Source organism: Tenrec ecaudatus, chromosome 17 (assembly GCF_050624435.1).
Source record: "Tenrec ecaudatus isolate mTenEca1 chromosome 17, mTenEca1.hap1, whole genome shotgun sequence".
Classification (NCBI taxonomy): domain Eukaryota; kingdom Metazoa; phylum Chordata; class Mammalia; order Afrosoricida; family Tenrecidae; genus Tenrec; species Tenrec ecaudatus.
This window is the reverse complement of record NC_134546.1, coordinates 50,304,218-50,324,604: the sequence shown is the minus strand read 5'-3', so window position 1 is coordinate 50,324,604 and position 20,387 is coordinate 50,304,218.

Here is a 20,387-nt window from a genome sequence, read left to right as displayed (position 1 = left end):
TCCTCCCTTGTTCCCATGGGCTCTCAGGCCTCTCTCTCACAGCGCTCTTCTGAGATTTCCTGCTCTTGGCTTCTGCCATTTCCTGTGAATACCTGTAACTTCCCTTTTCCTCCTAAAAGTCACTTGGATTTACAAAAGAACTTCTGCGGTGTGAATTCTTTCAGCGTTGCAAAGCAAGAACTGAGATAGAAACCACTCCAGAAACTAACAATTCCTCCTTATAACATAGCCAAAACATGTGAGACAAAGTCTCACGATTCTCACTTCTAAGGACTATCCTGGCTGTACTTCCTCCAAAAAAGATTTGTTTGTTCTTCTGGCAGCCCATAACACTGCAACATTCTTTGACAACACGGAATCCAAAGGCATGATTCTTCCCCAGCTTCCTTAATCACTGACCTGCTCTCATGCAGGTGAGCTGATGAAAAACGCCCTGGCTTGGTCAGGGCACCCCTAAGTCCTCAAAGGGACAGCTTTCCGGTTTAACACTTGAGAGAGATCTTTTGCAGCATATTTGTCCTATGCAATATATGTTCTGATTTCTTGACGGCTTTTCCCATGCACGTTGACTGTGGATCCAAGTAAAACGAAATCCTTGAAAACTTCTATTTATTGTGTTATGTGTTTGTGTTTATTGTGATGATGCTAATTGGTCTGGCTATGAGGATTTCTTTTAAGCATTTTATTGGGGGTTCTTACATATTTTTATAACAGTCCATAAATCAATTATGTCTAGCAAACTTGTATATATGTTGCCACCATCATTTTTAAAACAGTCTCTTCCTACTCAAACCCTTATGATCAGCTCCTCTTTATTCCCTCCCACCCTCGTGAACCCTTGGTAACTTATATATTATTTTCATGTCTTATATCATCCACTGTATCCCTTCACCCACGTTTGTCTGTTATTTGTCCCCCTGGGTAGGGGTGGGGCGGTATTATACATCTATCATTGCTATTGCTTCCCCTTTTCTCTGCCTCCTCCCCACCACCCCCACCTCTTGACGTATAATCCATGTTCAAGGTGATAGCCTTTATTCTTCATCAGTAAGCACTTAAATCATCTTCGCTGTCAGTAACCATGCCTATCAGAGGTTATTTATGAGGCTTTCTCTAATCTTGATGCTGGTGTATGAGAACTTAAATTCTGAGAACCCCAGTTGACAAAAGGCTATGCATGGCAGTGATAGCCCCAAATACATTTACAGGATCCCTTAATAATATATAAGTTAATAACTTAATAATATATAAGTTACCAAGGGTTCACGAGGGTGGGAGGGAATAAAGAGGAGCTGATCATAGGGCTTGAGTAGGAAGAGACTGTTTTAAAAATGATGGTGGCAACATGTGTACAAATAAATTAAGCTCCATTGAATTATTTCATCTTCTTTCAATGCTTTCTGTAACATTTATTATCTTGCCCATAGAAACCTTCACTATTACAATGCAAGGCTTATATTTTTTCTTCATTTTTTTACAGCCTGAAAAATGCTTCCCGCTACTGCTGAGTCAATGCCAATTCAGAGTGACTCTATAGGTCAGAGTAGAACTTCCCTTGGGTGCAACTCTTCCAAGACTGCAACTCTTAAAAAACTAAAAGACCACAACTCTTTATACCAGTAGAAAGTCCTGTCTTTCTCCTGAGGAGGGGCTGGTGGCTTCGAAATGTTGACCTTGTGGATAGCAGCCAAACTACACCAAAACGTGCTTAATGTGGTGTAACTCCAGGTCTTTGTACATTTCCTGATCCTATTTTCCTTTGTCTTCTCAAAGGAGTCCTGATGGAGTATTGGTTAGCCATCGGTCTGTTAACTGATAAGTTAGTGGTTCAAAGGCATCGGCTGTTCTGCAGGAAAGATCTGAAGTCTTCTGCTCCCATAGAGATTTAAACGCCTCGGCGTTCCTGCTCAGAGCAGCTCGCTCACAGAGATGACTCAGCTCAAGAGAGTGATGGCCTCTCCCAGATGACAGCACTGCAGAGAACAGTCCTGAAGATACAGCTGTGGGGGAGGGGGGGGAAGGGACGGAAGCAGCCAGTCTGGCCTGCACACAATGGGGCAAATCAAGAGGGAAGCTCAATAGACCCACCGGTGATGGGAGCGAAGTCCTGGAAGTATCTCGATCGTAGACGTCTGACTCTGGGGGGAGGGGGCAGCACTTGTCACCCCATCTGAAATGGTTGGGGATTACTCACAAGGGAGCCAAACTGAATGTATAAAGGCATAACTAGAGGGGTCACTAGACAGCTCCATCCTGGCTGCACGCAGGAATAGCATTGGGGACGTTTAAGATGCTCCCCTTTCCGACACAACGCTGAAGACTAAAAGGGTGTCTGGGATATGCATCTCTGGAAGAAAGGGGGATTGAACAGATGGTCCTTCATCTGCTCTATGTCAGGATCCCTGTTAGTCTTGTGACTATCTATATGATGTGTGTGTGTGTGCTTATGTATACAAGATAGGCAGGATAGGCAATCTTATGAGACATCAACTGGGGCATGAGATGAGACATCTTATGGGGCATGGGATGGGAAGGGAGGAGGAAAGGGTGAGTGGGGAGCCAAGGTACAGAGTAATGGTAAGTGTTTTAAAATTGATGGCGAGGAGGGTGTAGCTTTTCTGGTCATGTTTGATCAATTGAGTTGTATCTGCAAGGAATTACTAAGAGGTGAAGGATAGGCAAACATGATAGTATGGCAGGAGGGGAAAAAAGAAAAAAAGGAAAGAAGAAAAAAATATATATATATCAGTATATACAAGATATGTATATACGTGTACTTGTTTACATACGTATATATATGCAAATGCAACAAGGAAGCAGATGGACTTTGGCACAATCGCTGCAGACAAAATGGGTGCATAAGCAAGTGTGTTGAAGAAAGCTGATAGTGCCCAGCTATTAAAAGATATGGCATCTGGGGTCTTAAAGGCTTGAAGATAAACAAGTGGTCTTCTAGCAGAGAAGCAACAAAGTCCACATGGACGAAGCACACCAGCCTGTGTATTAATGAAGTGTCGAAGAGAAGAGGTATCCAAAGTTCAAAAGCAAGCTACTAAATCGATGTGAAGGGGCACGGAGACCCAAAACCCACCTGCAAGGTAATTGGACAGTCCCTCTCAGAAGGGCTGCATGGAAAGAATGATAAATCCAGGGAGCAGTATAGCACTGATGAGTACATAACTATCTTCTAGTTCTTTAATATTTCCTCCCCTTACTATTATGGCTTTTATTTGTTTTAACACATTCATCATGTTAGATTTGCATATGTATATTTATATATTTAATATGTATATTTAAGATCATTTGACATGAAAGTCAAGATACATAATCCTTCAGAAATAGTAACAAGAGTAATGGTTCCCTGAGGGTACAGGAAGAGGGGTGGGGGGGAAGGGGAAAACAGGGATCAGATAGTATCAATGCCTGTATAATTCCACTCAATGGGATCAAACAACAGAGATGTATGTGAATGGGGATATTGGATTGTGTAAAATATGCCACACACACAAAAAAAAGTATTATGGGGGGAGAGGGAAAGGGTTTCTGGGGGTTAGTGTGGGAGAGGGAGGGGATAAAAGGGAGCTGATATCAAGGAGTTCAAAAAGAAAGAAAATGTTTCAAAACTGACTGGTAGCAATTGTATAATATTGCTTGATGTGATTGAACTATGGAATGTTATGATATCTATGATATCTGTAGGAGCTCCTAATAAAATGATTAAAAATCAAAAATCAATTAAAAAAGCAGTGCCTCAGAAGCCCTAGGAAGCACTCCTACTCTGCTCCCTACAGTCTCTGTGAGTTAGACTTGACTTGATGGCTATAGGTTTGGTTTGGGAGTTGTTTGTTTTCTCAAATTGAAAACCTTTGAAAACCTTTGAGTTCTTTTCCATCATCATTGATTCCTTTTGCTTTAGATATTCTATTTCTGCCTGCATCCTTGTCGACCAGTGGTTCTCAACCCTGGGTCATGACCCCTTTGGGGAGTCGAACAACCCTTTCACAGGGGTCGCCCGATTCATAACAGCAGCAAAATTACAGTTATGAAGTAGCAACAAAAATAATTTTATGGTGGGAGGGGGGGTCACCACCACATAAGGAACTGTATGAAAGGGTCACAGAATTAAGAAGGTTGAGAACCACTGTTCTAGACTATATCTGTTGATCAAAAAAAGCATGAAATGTCTGTGCAGTTTTCTCTCCTAAAATCTTAGAGCATGTTAAGAACCAGCAAAACAATGGGAAGAGTGCGTCCCCCCACCCCCCACCCCACTAAAATCCCACATGCAGCTTAAGAGTTGCAATTGAGCATGCTGGGAATAAGGCCTATCTTTTCTTTCTCTTGTCCTGGAGTCCAAACCAGACCCAGGGAAGAGGGGTATCAAGCTTTGTTGAACAAATGAAATGTACTTAAATCAAAACTGAAGTTAGTTCTAGCTTTATATTCCTGCCCTTCTGTATCCAAAAATGTGGGCAAGAAAAAGACAAAATCCTTCTCTCCACTACCGCTCTTCCACACACACCAAGACGGATTTCTTCATAAGTAAAGTGCAAACGGGCTGAGCTAGAGTTGGGTAGAGTGAGGTAGAATTGGGTGGAGTAGGGTAGATAGAAGTGTGGGTCATGAACTAGGTATGAAGACATGGTGGGTATCCTTTTATTTATTATTACAATATTTTATTAGGGGCCCTTATAGCTCTTATAACAATTCATATATCAGTTATATCAAGCATATTTGTACATATGTTGACATCATTATTTTCTGAACATTTACTTTCTATTGAGCCCTTGGTATCAGCTCCTCGTTTTTCCCTCCCCTCAAACCTCGTGACCCCTTGATAAATTATAAATTATTATTAATTCCTATATATTACGTCAACTGCTGTCTCCCTTCTCCCATGGTTTCTGTTTTGCATCCCCCTGGGGATGGGGGGGATGTTATGTGTAGATCATTGTGATTGGTCCCCTCTTTCTCCCCACCTCCCTACCTTCCCCCTGCCCTCCTGGTATTGCTACTCCCATTCCTGTTCCTGGATTCAGTGTGTCGTGAGCTCTTATCTCTTATCTGTACCTGTAAACATTCTCTGGTCTAGCCCTCAGTGAAAGGCAGGACTGGGGTCATGATAGTGGGAGGTGAGGAAGCCTGAGGAACCAGAAGAATATTGTGTGTTTCATTGGTGTTATACTGCAACCTGGTTGACTCATCCCTTCATTGTGACCCTTCTGTGAGGAGATGTCCTGTTGTCTACAGATGGGTGTGGGTCTCTGCTCCGACCGCCCTCATTCTCAACAATATGATTTATTAGTTAGTTAGTTAGTTAGTTAGTTAGTTAGTTAGTTAGTTAGTTGTTAGTTAGTTTTGGGTCTTCTGATGCCTATTACCCAATCCCGTCAACACCTATGATCACACAGGCTGGTGTGCTTCTTCTATGTGGATTTGTTGCTTCTCTGCTAGATGTCAGCTTGTTTAACTTCAAGCTTAAAGCTTTAACGTTAAGCCCAGACACTGTATTTTTTGATAGCTGGGCACCATCCACTTTCTTCACCACATTTGCTTCTGCATTCATTTTGTCTTCGGTGATTGTGCTGGGAGGGTGAGCATCACAGAATGCCAGTTTTGGGTTTGTTTTTTTTTAAGTGTTTCTGCATTGAGGGAGAGCATGAGCAGAGACCCGAAGTCTATCCACTCCCTCAGTGTATTATATAAATATAAGAGGTATAGAGGCCAATACCTCTATTTTTATGAATTAATGTATTTACATATGTACACATCTATCTTTGCTTCCTAGATCTTTCCTGTGTTTCCTTTTACTATTCTACTGACCCACCATTACACTCCCCCTTCTTCCACTTCTTAATAATTCCTCTCAGCTAGATTGCTGTTGCTCCAATTCCACTGCAATCTGAACCTGCGTCCACAGGGTGATATGTAGTCCTATAAAAACCAGCTCATGTTCCATCCTCTGAAGTGTTTTCCCCACACGTGGACTTTTGGGTAAAATTATAAATCCACCTGAGAACAAGGAAAAAAATCAGCCAGAAAAAAGGTTGCTACTATGTACCAGGAACTGTTAGATGTTAGAGATAAAAATGCCTGTCCTCAAAGAATTGCAATTATACCAGATAATAGGCCATCAAAGGAGCTAAGGAAGGGAATAATTAAAGGAGAATTGGTTCTTCAGGAACTTCATGTATGGGGTCCCTTCCTGGTACCCATAATGGCATGTAAAGGACCAAGGGCCAGGTTTTCAGGCCACAGAAAAAATCTGAGATTCTGCAAAATGCACATGAGTGACATTGATCTATGGTGGGGATGCTGAGGGTTGGCAGGAAGTGAAAAGAATTTGGTTCTAATCACACACTTAAATACTGATGACTCAGTCAAGGTTTTGATTTCTTTGTTGTTGTTTTTAATTAATGAGTTTACTTTTGCCAAGTGCACCAACACACTATTCACGTATCATACATTTCAATCACATTCATAAGACTTATGCAACTATTACCAAGATCAATTGCAGGATATTTCCTTGTACTCATTGTTAGCTCTCCATTTCCTGCCCACCTCCCCTGTCAAGTCCCTTTGAACTATTAATCCAGGTGTTGTCTCTGTATATTTACCTATCCTGGGTTCCACATATAGAAAAACATACCATATCAAAGCAAAATACAAATTACCCAACATCAGTGGCAAAATAAGACAGAGGAAGACCTCCGTTGAAAACTGATGAAACATTAAATAAAAAATTGGAATAATTATCATTGGATCAAGAAGGAAATCAAATGGTAGAGTGTCACATTTGACCAGCCCAGGTTTTCTCTATGTCCAGAAATGTCTACTGAAAAAGTAAAAGGCCGTAGGGCTAAGACAATTGTTGATATTTGTCATGAGAACACCAAAAAACTCACTGCCATAGAGTTCTCTGACTCATGGTGACCCTATAGGACAGGGGAGAACTAGTCCCTGTGGGTTTTGGAACTGTAGCTCTTTATGAGAATAGAAGGACTCATCTTTCTCTCATGGAATGGCTGGTGGGTTTGAACTACCCACCTTGTGGTTATAAGCCAGCACATAACCCACTATGCTACCAAGACCCCTGTCATGAGAATAAGAAGAGTATAAATCATTCTATTGATCAATTAACTAATAATTATTAATAATTAATTAATACTTAACCACTTCTTTCATTTATAAAGTGTTTTGGGCTGCCTTATTGAAATCATCATCTATATGCATATATGAAATTCATTCTCATGAAAATCCATTGTGCTTACATTAATTGTAACATTCAGGTCCCAATTATCTATTGCTGTGTTGAATACCCCTTTAAAACTTACTGAACCAAATCAATAATAATGTGTTTTGCTTATGAATCTACTATTTGGAGAGGTTTGAGTAGGGATTACTAATCTCGGTTCCATGCTATCTGTGGTGTAACTGGAATGGCTCAAAAAGCTGGGACTAGCATCTGGAGAGGCCCTGAGGGGATAGTGGGTCAGCAGTTTGAATCCGCCAGCCACTCCTCAAGAAGAAGATGAGGCTTTCTACTCCTGTAACACATTACAGTCTGGAAACCTACAGGGGGCAATTCTACTCTAACCTATAGGCTACCTGAGTCAGAATTACTTGGACGGTAGTGAGTTCTTTGGAGCCCAGCTGAGGATGTATCTCCTTTCTTGCCTCTCCTTATGGGCTTCTATCAGGGTAACCTCAGAGTAGCCAGACTTCTTACATGGTGGCTCAGGGCTCCAAGCGTGTTCTAGTACAAAACGTCGAAGTGTAATCGCCATTGATGATCCAGACTCACTTCTACCATACTGTATTGGTTGTAGTCTAAGTCCACCAAATTGAAAGGGAAGAAGCATCGAACACTTCTTTCTCTTTAAAAAAAAAAAACCAAATCATTTTATTGGGGGCTCATATTACTCTTATCACTAGAACATTCTCTTGATGAAGAAGAGTGTCACAGAATTTACAGATAATTTTTTTAATTGCCACAATATACAGTTCACACACAAAGTCACATATGGACACAATCATAGAATTTGATCCATTTCGCCCCATACAATTTGGGGTGAATAAGGCAGCTTTCATCTTTGGGTGATCTAGGATGCACATCAAAAGCAGGCTGCCTTGAGGCTAAGAATCCCCTGGGTTACAGCCTCTCAACACACAAGTCTTCAATGGGGGTTGAGGCAGGATTGCCTGGGAGAAGAGCTCATTTTCTCTCCCTCCTTATTTCAGGGATCCCATTATGCTACCTACCCTGACCAGTAGACCAGCAATGATGGCTGGAAGAATGTATGTTATGATGAGGGACAAAAACTCACAGCCATCAAGTCTGTTCCATCTCACGCTACCCCACAGGACAGGGTAGAACTGCCCCCTGTGGATTTCTGAGACTGACTCTGTAGGGAGTAGAGAGCCTCATCTTTGCACCTCAGGGGAAATCTGGGGACAACTGAAGTCAACTTCCCTTTTCCACAGAGGAAGAACCTGAGGGGCTGATTTCTGGGCTTTTGGCAGCTCCGGGGGAGGTAGTTCAGGGGAATTCCCACCCTTGGTTAAGCTTTTGTCTTGTCTGAACTTATTGTGACTACTTCCTTAGAGAAACAGGTTGGACCAATTCTCTGTAGACAGTAATAGTCCTCAATAGTAACACAATGGGGGCAGAGGGGGGAAAGCTCAAGAAACCACCTGCATATCCCATCCATCCCCCTGTTATTCTCTTGGTTCCAGGTGGTGGTTTGATTTCTCCCATTGAGACTAATGCCCAGCAGATCCTAAGAGTAAATCAAGAATGTAAGGACTTTTCTAATGGTTCTGTCCTATTTGGGAGTGAGACTAAAGGAAATACTAGAAAGAGCAACTAGAAAAGACCCAAAGGAGCTGAAAGATGGGCAGAGAGGGAGAGGGGTGTCAGCAAACCTGGCTAGTGGGGTAGGATGATTTAACTAAAGCTGTAGACACCACAAGTAAGATGAAAAAGAGAGGAAAACCAGGGGAAGGAAATCCAAGAAGGAAGTCAAAAATATGGCGTTTCTCACATCAAATAAAGTATCTGCACACAACACTTAAATGCACATAATTTGTCCTTCTTCAACTCCTGGGTGCGCACATGTGTGTGCTCAGACCGGTCCCTTTGACTCTATCTGAATTTTACTTTCATACTCTTTGATTATCTATTGATCATCCCAGGCAGTCCCTCGGTGGTATAGACTGCTATTGCATTCTGCCACTAACCAAAAGGTGGGAGGTTTGCGTCTCCCCAGAGGTGCCTTTTGAGGAAAGGCCTGGGATCTGCTTCGGGAAAATCAGCCAATTAATGCCTTGCAGAGCACAGTCTACTTCAACACACATCGGGTCACCGTGAGTGGGAATCAACTCGATGGCAGCTGGTTTGATTCTGTTTTTATCATTCCCCCAAGTAGATCAGGACCCTCAAAGGTCTCCCATGAAGAACTTAAACTCCTAAAAGGCTGCCCATGCGTTGGCAAAGCCTGGCTCATCAATCTAACCCTTTCTCCACTCTAGTTGCCTGTGGCAACTACCTGGCCCTGGTCTTTTCTGGTACTTTCCTGGCACCAGGACTTTGTGCCTCCCGTTTCTTCTAAGTGAAGTGCCTTTTCTCTCTTATCCCTTCATCTCCAAATCTTCTCCATCTTCAAGACCTAGTTAAATGAAGCCTTTCCTACTAACAGTCAGAAAACTCCAAGATAAGACATTGTAGAACTGCTCCTGTAAGTGTCTGACACTGTACAACTGTAGTGGAATAGAACACCTCACGTTTTTCCCACCAAGGGGCTGGTAGATATGAATTGCTGACAAATGTGTATCCCATTACGCCACCTGCTCATCTTCGGGGACTCTCTTGAAGAGATTGGAAACTACTCACAACCAGACAGGAAAGCTTAGCGTCTATTCCCAAGACACAGTGGGTAACCACCAGGCACTCCACAGGAAAGAAATGAGCTGTCTACTCCCATAAAAACTTACAGTCTAGGAAACGCACAGGGGCAGCTCTACCCCGTCCTCTAGGGTTCTTTTGCGTTGGAATGAACACGATGGCCATGAGTTTGGCTTGGTTTGTGGAACACTGAGTCTGGTAGAACTTATGCTGCAGTTGTTGGTCTACTGTCTTGTACCATTTGCTAGACTGATACCCACAGGATTGTCCTTTTGGTCTTTGATTTCTTCTGAAGACACAGCACAGTATCTGTCACATGAAAGGTCCGTGACAGACGTTGGCTGAGTTCTATTGTTAGAATTGCCAGTAATGTTGAGTACTTTACAAATGGCCTAATTTATATTCACACCTACACCGAAACAGCTGAAACTCTCTCGTTGTCTCTGGTAAGTTCAGCAAAGCAAAAGCAAAACTTCCTTTTCTTTCCCCAAATGTCATTTCAAGGGGAAGTACCAGAGGAAAGGCCATTTCAATAGAACCTAAAGCTGATTTGGGTAGAGACTGTTGGGCTTTCCCATGGCCTTAAGAGGCAAAATGGCAAAGATGCAACACAACCTAAGGACATGCTTAGTGATTATAAGTGAAAAACCGGGCCCCTCGAGGGACCAATGCCTCAAATACACCAAAGAGCGAAGCACACTTACTCATCCAACCACTCACTCAGATAATTGTTCAATCGTGTTTAGTGAACACCGACACAGCTAAGCCCTGTGCAGGGCCCAGAGATAGTCAAACTGGGGTTCTGCTATGTTAAGACAATACTCCCCATGTGGTGGGATTCAACCTCAGAATGTTACATGCCATAACCTGAAATGACACGGCGGGTCAAAGAAGGGCGTGAGCAGGCCAGCCTGGGGGAGGAAGGGAGGCTGCCTCCATGCGGCTGACATTTGAGCTCTCTTACGAGATCAGTCGAAAGGCGCCAGGCAGAGTCCACGCACACTCGAACACACTGATGTTGAGTCAATTCTCAGTCATCGGTAAAGGCTCACGTGTGTGAATCAAAAAGTAAACTCCTGATGAGTCTGAGATGTAGGGGCAAGGACTGGGAATAAATCAGGAGAGTTTAACTGACTTCAGTTCATAGCAGTCTTGTATACTGGGCTCACTCACTGTCATTGAGTCTATCCCAACTCATAGAAATCCTATAAGGCAGGGTAGAACCACCCCTGTGAGTTTCTGAGACTGCAACTCTTTACATGAGTAGGAAGCATCATCTTCCTCCCACAGAGAAACTGATGATTCGAACTGCTGACCAACACAGCAGTTAGCAGCCCAACCAGCACACACCCCTACACCACCAAGGTTCCCTGTGCACTGGGTTAGTTTAGAATTGGCTCTGAAAAATAGAAGGAGTTTTGAAGGGTTGTCAGCAGAAGAGTAACATGGTGAGATCTGCATTTTAGGATGGTTATTTGGTTAAGTGCTCAGTATCGAACCAAAGGTTCATGGTTCAAACTCACCAGCCACACCACAGGAGAACAATGTTGGCAGTCTGCTTCTGATAAGATTTATAGTCTTGGAAGTCTTACGGGACGGTTCTACTCTATCCTGTAGGGTCACTACGAGTTGGAACCTGGCTGACAGAAAGCAATGGTTTTGGTTTGTTTTTTTTAATTTGGACAGTAAGGACTTCCTGGTGGTGCAGGTGGTGAAGCACTTGGCAAGGGACCTAAGCTTGAGGGGCTTGAACCCATCCAGGGTCACCTCAGAAGGTCATCTGTCTGGTAAACTGCTTCTGACACATGGGCCACTGAATTCCTGATGGAGCACAGTTCCACTCTGACACACACAGGTCACCAGGAGTTGAAATGGACTCGCCGGGAGCCATTTCCCTTTTCTTTTTAACTTTGATAGCATAACATCTAATGAATTGCTTCTTAGGGAGACTGGAGTCGGAAATAATAGGCTTTTCAAGAGCTCAACTTGCTTTTTAATTTACAGACATGAAGTCCACCTGAGTTTTGACACATATATACACCCATAGAAACATGCCTCTTGAGGTGTAAAACACTTCCACCACCTCAGAATGCTTCCTCCTGTCCCTTTACAATGCATCTCATACTACCCTCTGGCTGCCGCCACCTCTCATCGACTAGCCATCACAATGAAAAACAAACACACCACCATTGAGTTACTGCCAACTCCGAGTGGCCCCATGGGGGCTGACAGCCTCATCTTTCTCCTGCAGAATGGCTGGTGGTTTCAAACCGCTGGCCTTGTGGTTAGCCACCTAATGCTAATCACTATACCACCAGGCCTCCTAATGATGAAGAAAGCTTCTGTGAACATTGGCATACCGATTTTCTTGCAATGAACATTACCTATTCAATTCTCTTAGGTTAAGACCTAGGAGTGAGATTGATAGGTCTTTTGGCTGCTCACCATAAGGTCAACAGTTCAAAACCACCAACCACTCTTTTGGAAAAAGATGAAGCTTTCTACTCCCGTAGAGTTACAGTCTCCGAACCTCACAGGGACAGTTCTAGTCTGTCCTACAGGATTACTATGAGTTGTTATCCACTCACTAACAGTGAGTTTGGTTTGACTTTATAAGAATCTGTCATACTCTTTCAAGTCTGCATGAATATATGTTTCCATTTCTTTGGGTAAATCCTCAAGAGTAGAATTATTGGGTCTTATGGTAAATGATCTGTTTTGTTTTGATTTGACTTTTGTAAGTGTAAGTTTAATTTTATTGGAAATTTTTTTCCTAAGTCATTATACCATTTGACACCCTCACCACATGAAAGAATTCTGCTTTGCATCTTTGCCAACATTTGCTATTTTCAATCTTTTCATTTTAACCATTATGGTAAGTGTATGTTATATTCACTGTGGTTTTAATTTGCATTTCCATGATAACTAATATGGCGCTGTCAGGTAAACACTGAATGCCTAACCTCACGATCAGCTGTTAAAACCCACCAGCTACCCACAAAAGAAAGATGAAGTGCCCCACTTTCAGAAAAATTTACAGCCTAGGAAACCCTACGTAGAGTCACTATGACTCGGAGTTAGCTTGATTGCAGTAAATTTGAGTTTATCAATGGAAAATGAAGGATGTTTTATGTGCTTATATTTGCATATTGGCATATCTTCTTTTTGTAAATCATATATTCTAATATTTCATCATTAAAAATGAGTTGTCTGTTTTCTTATTATTGGATTGAAGAGTTCTTTATATGTTCGGAGTACTTGTACTCTCTTGAGGTAATTTAGATGAGAGATAAGACCTGAGAGGAGCAGAAAGATTTGAGAGCTCTGTATCCTAAAACATTTCCACTGTTTGAAATTTAAGTGTCTGTAGAGGTGGGGTCTTCCGGAAGTCAGTGTAAAATGCAGAATGTGAGAAACTGGCAGATTTTTCCAAACCTTCACGTTGGCAACAGCAGGTTTTCTGAGGACTAGAACTCCTATCAGTTGAATATTACTACAATAACGCTGCTTAATAAACTTCCCCCAAGCTCAGTAACACATTACCACAGCCATTCTGGATCATCATGTCCGGGAGTTTGCACATTGCCCGTGGGCAACTGCCTCAAACTCCAGGTCAGTGGGTCAGCTAGGCTGACTCAGCTCCACGAATCTCCCATTCTTCTGAGATTAGCAAACCTCTAGGCGCCTGCTTTTCTCGTGGGGATGGCAGAAGCATAAGAGGTTGAACTCAATCTGAAAATGTATTTCAGTCCTCTGCTTGAGTCACATCTTTCAACATTCCCATTGTACATAGCAAGTCGGATGACCAATCTTCTAGTGGGAAGGGAAGAGAACATTTATTTAACAATCCAAACTATTATGCCAGCTGTGAAAGAAGTCCCTCAGTTGATAATTGGGGGCGGGGGAGTGGGGCATGGAAACTTTCCTAATTTAGTTATTGTAGTGGAAATCTACTTGTTTTATCTGCCCTATACCCTTCCCTTTTTTTTTTTCAGAAATAGCACTTCCTTTTTTCTGAGAAACTTTTCCGCCCACCAACTCCAATCATATGGTTCAAATTTAAGGTACTAACTTGTCAGGGTAGCCAGTCCCCCACAACTAATCACAGGTTCAGTAGGCAAAATTGTACAGTTAATATATATAAAAATTATTCTAAAGTCATGGAGAATAGGTAGAGATCGTAACATAAATAAGTCAGACACATCACCTCCTGGATGGCCATGATCTCAACAGCCAGGTCCGCACACAGTGCAGACAGAAGAGGGCAGGAGCCAGTCTCTCGTTATTTCTGGCCAAGGCCCATATATACTTAGGGGGCGTGATTACAGGTTACCACACACGTCACAGGAAGGGGCTGTACAATAGGCATACACATCACAGGGATGAGCTAGGGGTGTGCACATAATAGGAAGGGTAGGAACTAGAGGTATACATGTGACAAGAAGGGCAGACCCTAGATTCATGATGGCGGCCTAACCTTGGTCACCCTTGAGTGGGCTTGACCTCCCTAGGCTCTCCTTCAAGGAAACAATCTACTATCCTTTTCAGAATGGAGTGGGCCCTAGTTAGGGTGGGACAGTTATACATTCTGATTACTCTAGATGGCTAATAACCCTTAGGGAGAATAACCTCTGACCTACTTTTGTTGACCTCCAAGTGTACAGTCATTTACAATGTGTAGCAAGCAGCTAGGTTTGGCATATATTTGGGAGAAATCTTTCTGTTTCCCACAGTAACTATTTTACAAAACACTGCAATCCCTGGTCACAACACCACCATCCCAGGGGGAGGGGCTTGACCCAACCAGAGGCAATCAGGGCTCTTCCAGAGTTTGTTGGTGGTGTGTGTTGTGATAACACAACAAGCCCTCCCCAGTATGCAATTTATGGGGCGGGTGGCCCAATGCATTTTTCACTGTGTGACAGTAGTTGGTAAAAATGAATGAAGATCCAGCAGAAAGGAGAGGAGATGACAGAACAGGAGTGGAAACTCGTGTGAGCCGTCAAGTCCCTACTTCCAGTTGTTCCTCCCATAGTTTAGATACCCGTGACTTCTTAAAGTTCTTCCAAAATATACTTCTTAATGCCAGAGTTAAAGTGATTTCCTTTCCATTTGTGAGTAAACCCACTGCCATAGAGTCAAATCCAACTCAGAGCAGCCCGACAGGACACAGCAGAGCTATTCTGTAGGGTTTCCCACACCACGTTACCTTTAAGGGGTAGACAGGCTATCATTCTCCCGCCGTGGAGCTGCAGATGGGTTTCAATGGCTGCCCTTACAGTTAGTGATCCACTGCTTAATCCACAGCTCCATCAGGCTCCTCGGTGACAGAGAGACTTCAAATGAAGATGTTTCCCTAAAAGAAACATGTTATCATAGAAAGAAAATGTTTTGAGAATGGTGATGGCAACAAATGTACAAACGTGCTTGACACGATGGATTTCCTTATGGATTGTGATAAGAGCTGTATGAGACTCCAATAAAATGATTTTTTAAAAAAAGAAAGAAATATGTTATCAGGAGGCAAAAGTGCCTGGGAAAGGACATCATCCTCGATAAATTACAGAGTCAGCAAATAAAAACAAAAACATAAAAGGAAGTACCATTGATGAGATGGCTTGAGATTGAGACAGTGGCTGCTACAATGTTCTTGGTGTTTAATGGCCTTCAAGGGATCCTACATACAACAGACTGAAACACCTCCCACTCCTGCGTCATCCTCACAATTTTTCTGATGTTTGAGTCCATTCTTGCAGCCACTGTGTCCAGCCATTCATTGTGGGTCCTCTTCGCTTTTGTTGCCCCTCTACTAAGCATGATGTCCTTTTCTAGGGATGGTCTCTCCTGACAGTAGGTCCAAAGTACATGAGACGAAGTCTCTCTGTCCTTACTTCTAAGGAGAATTCGGGATGTACTTCTTCCAAGACAGATTTGTTGGGTCTTTGGGCAGTCTGACTCACTTTCAATATTCCTCGATAGCATCAAACTCATCAATTCTCCTTCAGTCTTCCTTATTCAGTGTCCAACTTTCACATGCACATGGGGCGATTGAAAACACCATAGTCTTCGAAATAACATCCTTGCTTTTCAACACTTTAAAGAGATCTTGTGCAGCAAAGTTACTCAATGCAATGCATCATTTGATCTCTTCATTAGTGTTTTCATGAATATTGATTGTGGATCCAAGCAAGATGAAATCCTTGACCCTTTCAAGCTTTTCTCCATTTATCACAATGTTGCCTGTTGGTCCATTTGTGAAGAGGTTTGTTTTCTTCACATTAAATCGTTATCCATACTGAAAGCTGCAATCCTAATTTTCATCAGCAAGTGCTTCAAGCCCTCCTCCTCACGTGCTGCAAGCCAAGTCGTGTCATCTGCATATTAAAGGTTGTTAATAAGCCCTCCTCTGATCCTGATGCTGTATTCTTCTTCATATAATCCAACATGCAAATTAAATAGGTAAGGTGAGAGGATACAACCTTGATATACAGTATTCCCTTGCATTCACACAACCGCTTCTTGATCCACGTATAGGTTCTATATCGGTACAGTTGCTCTGGAATGCCCATTCTTCTCAAGGCTATCCATGGTTACTTAGTCAAATGCCTTTGCACAGTTTAAAAAAAAAACACAAGTAAGCATCTTTCTGGTAGTCTGCTTTCAACCAAGATCCATCTGACATTAGCAGTGATATTCCTTGTTCCATGTCCTTTTCTGAATTCAGCCAGAACCTCTGGCAGCTCCCTGTCAATGTACTACTACAATCATTGTTGAATGATCTTCAGCAAAATTTTACCTTCATGTGATATATTTCTATTCTATAATTTGTGTATTCTGTTGGGTCACCTTTCCTTGGAATGATTACAAATATAGATCTCGTCCAGTCAGCTGGTCAGGTAGCTGTCTTTCAAATTTCTTGGCATAGATGAGTGAGTGCTTCGAGTGCTTCCAGTGCTTCTTGAGCTTATTGAAGTATTTCAACGAGGGCTCAATGGACTCATTCATAACAATAACTGGAATGAAGCATAACAACAATGGGCTCAAATTTATCAACAGATGTGACCATGGTTCGATACCAGCAATGTTCTCTTCTGGTGGACACAGGGCTGTTATGAATTGAATAAGATTCCATGGCACCTAACAACAACACAATAAAGTCTACTGGGAGAAGAAAGGCTTAAACTCCACTGAGAAAATTCTTCAAATATGGTATGCATAAATAAAAATTTATAAATAAATTCCTGAGAAAGAAACAGTGTTCCTAGTAGATGAACATGGATAGTGGCTGTAATAAATCAAATGTGTAATAAGAATAGGTGTTTCCCTTTCTCAACACTCTTTTTCTCATTTTCTAGTTAATAGAATGGCAGTTTTATGGGATTTTAGGTCCACATGGTTTGGGCGATGTGATCCTTGATAAGTTCCTCCCTCTTCTCTTTCCTTCTCCACAATGAAAACACTGGATCCCAGTCTTTCTTGCCCAGCGATTACCTGCAATTATCTCTACAAACTCCTAGATCAAACATTTTCCCTTTATTATTGGATCATTCCCATAAGCAAGATAAACACTTTGGAATTCCTTCCAACAGAAGAGGAAAACAAAAACCCTCTGCCACCACATTTTCCGACCGTCCTTTATAACATTCTTCAACTGAGGTACCTATACACCCCATTTTCTCTTGGTCCCATCCCAAATAACTCTTTTCCCCACCATTGCAGGAATTTTTTTTGTCTAAGCATGACACTCTACAGCCAATGGTGATGAAAACTGAAGGATGGAAATAGAGAAGAAAAGGATTGACTCTCTTGATTCGTGAAGGGGCAGAGCATTATTTAATGTGGCTCTGCAAGTCAGAGTCTCTACCTTGCAGCTAATGAGCATGACCTGCATGGACCTGATAAAAAGTTGGGGGAAGATACTGATAGCATACACCTGTGAGTAATTTTGAATAGAAATTCCTAGAGTGGCATCCTGCTGAGTATAAAATGAGCCCTCTGAGGAGGAGGAGGAATCTCATTACCAGCAAAAGCCAGGAGTGAAGTGCATCCTCTGGACCTGAGGTCTCTGCACAGTGAACCTCCTGGATCTAGATGAGTTGAGCGCTACATCAGAGGAGCAGCAGCAGAACCAGAAACGAGAGCATGGAGCTGAGTGATGGGTTTTCCGAAGCCACAGAACAATAAAGATGAGCACTTTCGTACAGGAAACTGACTCACAGAACAGTATCCCTCTGGACACTTAATTGGCAAAGTTGGACTTGCTGACCCACAGTATCTTCAAGTTGAAGCTTGCCGGAGTGGGGTAACCTCTGGGCACTTACTTCAGGGAACCACAAAGCTTAAGCTGAATGCTTCTGGGTTGAACCTTATAGCAAAGTGATATGCTCTTCCGGGCATTTAATATTAGCATACTTGACAGAACTTTGTAATGTGTCCTGATAAACAATTCAACCTTGAACATTTCTCACTGGGATTGCAACTTGTTAACTTCCTTAATAAACCTTTAATCATGAATTTTGTCTATGAGTTCAATGTACCATTATAATAAATATTAGAACCATACTCATACCAATATGACAGGTGTGGATTACTGTGCCCTTATCCAGAATTTTAGGCTATTTCTTCACGCTTAAATTTCTATCTCCAGGGGGACTTCCAACAAGATGGTGACTGAGTAACACACACAAGAGGGACTCCACAGAAACCAGCACAAGAGAGTCACTGAGAGGGAAATTCCGCACTGGCAGTCATAGGAGGGGCATCAAGTAGGCACAGATCCACTGGGTTTTGAGGAACTGTGGGCTTTTGACTTACCACTGTGGGGGCTGGCTAAGGCTTAACCTTAGCCCTGCCACAGTCTCGGCCAGAGCTGAGCTCCTTTAGCCAGCCCAAGGCTTTATCTCAACACAGCCACAGCTTGCCACTGCCTCAGGGTAGGGTTTAAACCCTTCCAGCCCCACAGTCAGGAATCAGGGATCAGCTATATAGTTACTTTCATTTCTCTCTCTTTTCTCTTTCCCCCCACAGTCTCAGTGGGCTCAGGTTTTTTTTCCTCCTCTCTTTTCTCTCATACACCGCTGCCCTTTGCCTATGGCAATGGCACCTGCCCTACCCTCAGCTTTTGGAGCTCTGCCCTCTGCAGAGTATCAGAAGCTAGGGAATTCCCACCTGCCTATTCTCTGTGGCATAAAAGCAGATGGGGAAGTCCAGCCCACCTTCTGCTGCAGGGGAACTTATGCCTACCATACAAGGACCTCTGAGCAGTGCGGGGGAAGTCCCGCCTACCCCTTAGGGTGCTCTACTTGGCTGGGGGAGCCCCTGCCCATCCTCCACTGTCCCACATGGCTGAGGGAACTTTCTCCTGCAAGCCATAGTGCCACACATGGTCTAAGGCAACACCATTCTGCCCACCGCCTATAATGCTCTACACCAAAGCAGATATACTCACCTGCCCTCCACAGAACTCCAGTTGCAGCAGGCACTTCCAAACACCCTCTGGGGCAACCCAAGCCACTGTGGGCCACACCACCATGACTTCCTGTGAGATCATCCAATGCAGCACCACCCTCATGGGTTCACAACTATCTAACCAGCATTTCCTGAGAGGACCATCCAACTTGCCCTCCAAAATAACAGAATACAGATTGGTTACGGAAAGAGTGAAACCACAAGAGGATAAAGAGGCAGCCCAATCCCACAGTGCAACTAGCTGCAGGTAGTTCAGAGAAGCACTCCTAAGAATCTCCCAGAGAGAGAACCCAGTACTCTACAACTCTCTGGAGAATGGTGCCGGGCTCCTCTAAATCAACACAATGCAAACAGCAAACAGCAATCAGCCCCAACACCCTCAACGGAAAAAAAAAAAACAACTGGAAAAAACAAAAGGAAATGTCAGAAGAAGTCCTGAATCTAACAACGTGCACAGAAGAAGCAAACATTAATCTACCACAGAAAGAAATATTGAGAATGCCGCTTGAAGTCATACAGGATATGAGGGAAACAATACAGAAAGGGAAGAAATGATAGAAGAGATAAAGGCCACACACCAAACGGAAATACCAGACCTAAGGGATGAAATAACAAAATCCAGTAGCTAATTAACAAACTTTGCTAGCAGACTTGATAAGGCAGAGGGTCACACCAGCGACCTACGGATAATCTGGCAGACTTCCACAAATGAGAAAGGCAGGCAAATAAAATCATCAGAGAAACTGAAGAAAACCTGGGAATCATGTATGATGCTATGAAAAGGAACAACTTTAGAATCATTGGTCTACCTGAACAAGACATGGTGATAAAGTCAACGGCAAAAATAGGAAGGGAATTTTTAGAGGAAAACTTCCCCAGCTTAAGGAATGAAAAACAGGCAACCATTCAGGAGGCTGGTGTTAATCCCAAAAAGAAGTCATCAAGGCATATGATAGTTAAACTATTCAACTTTGGGGAAAAGGAAACAAACATTAGAGGTGTTAGGGAAAAACAA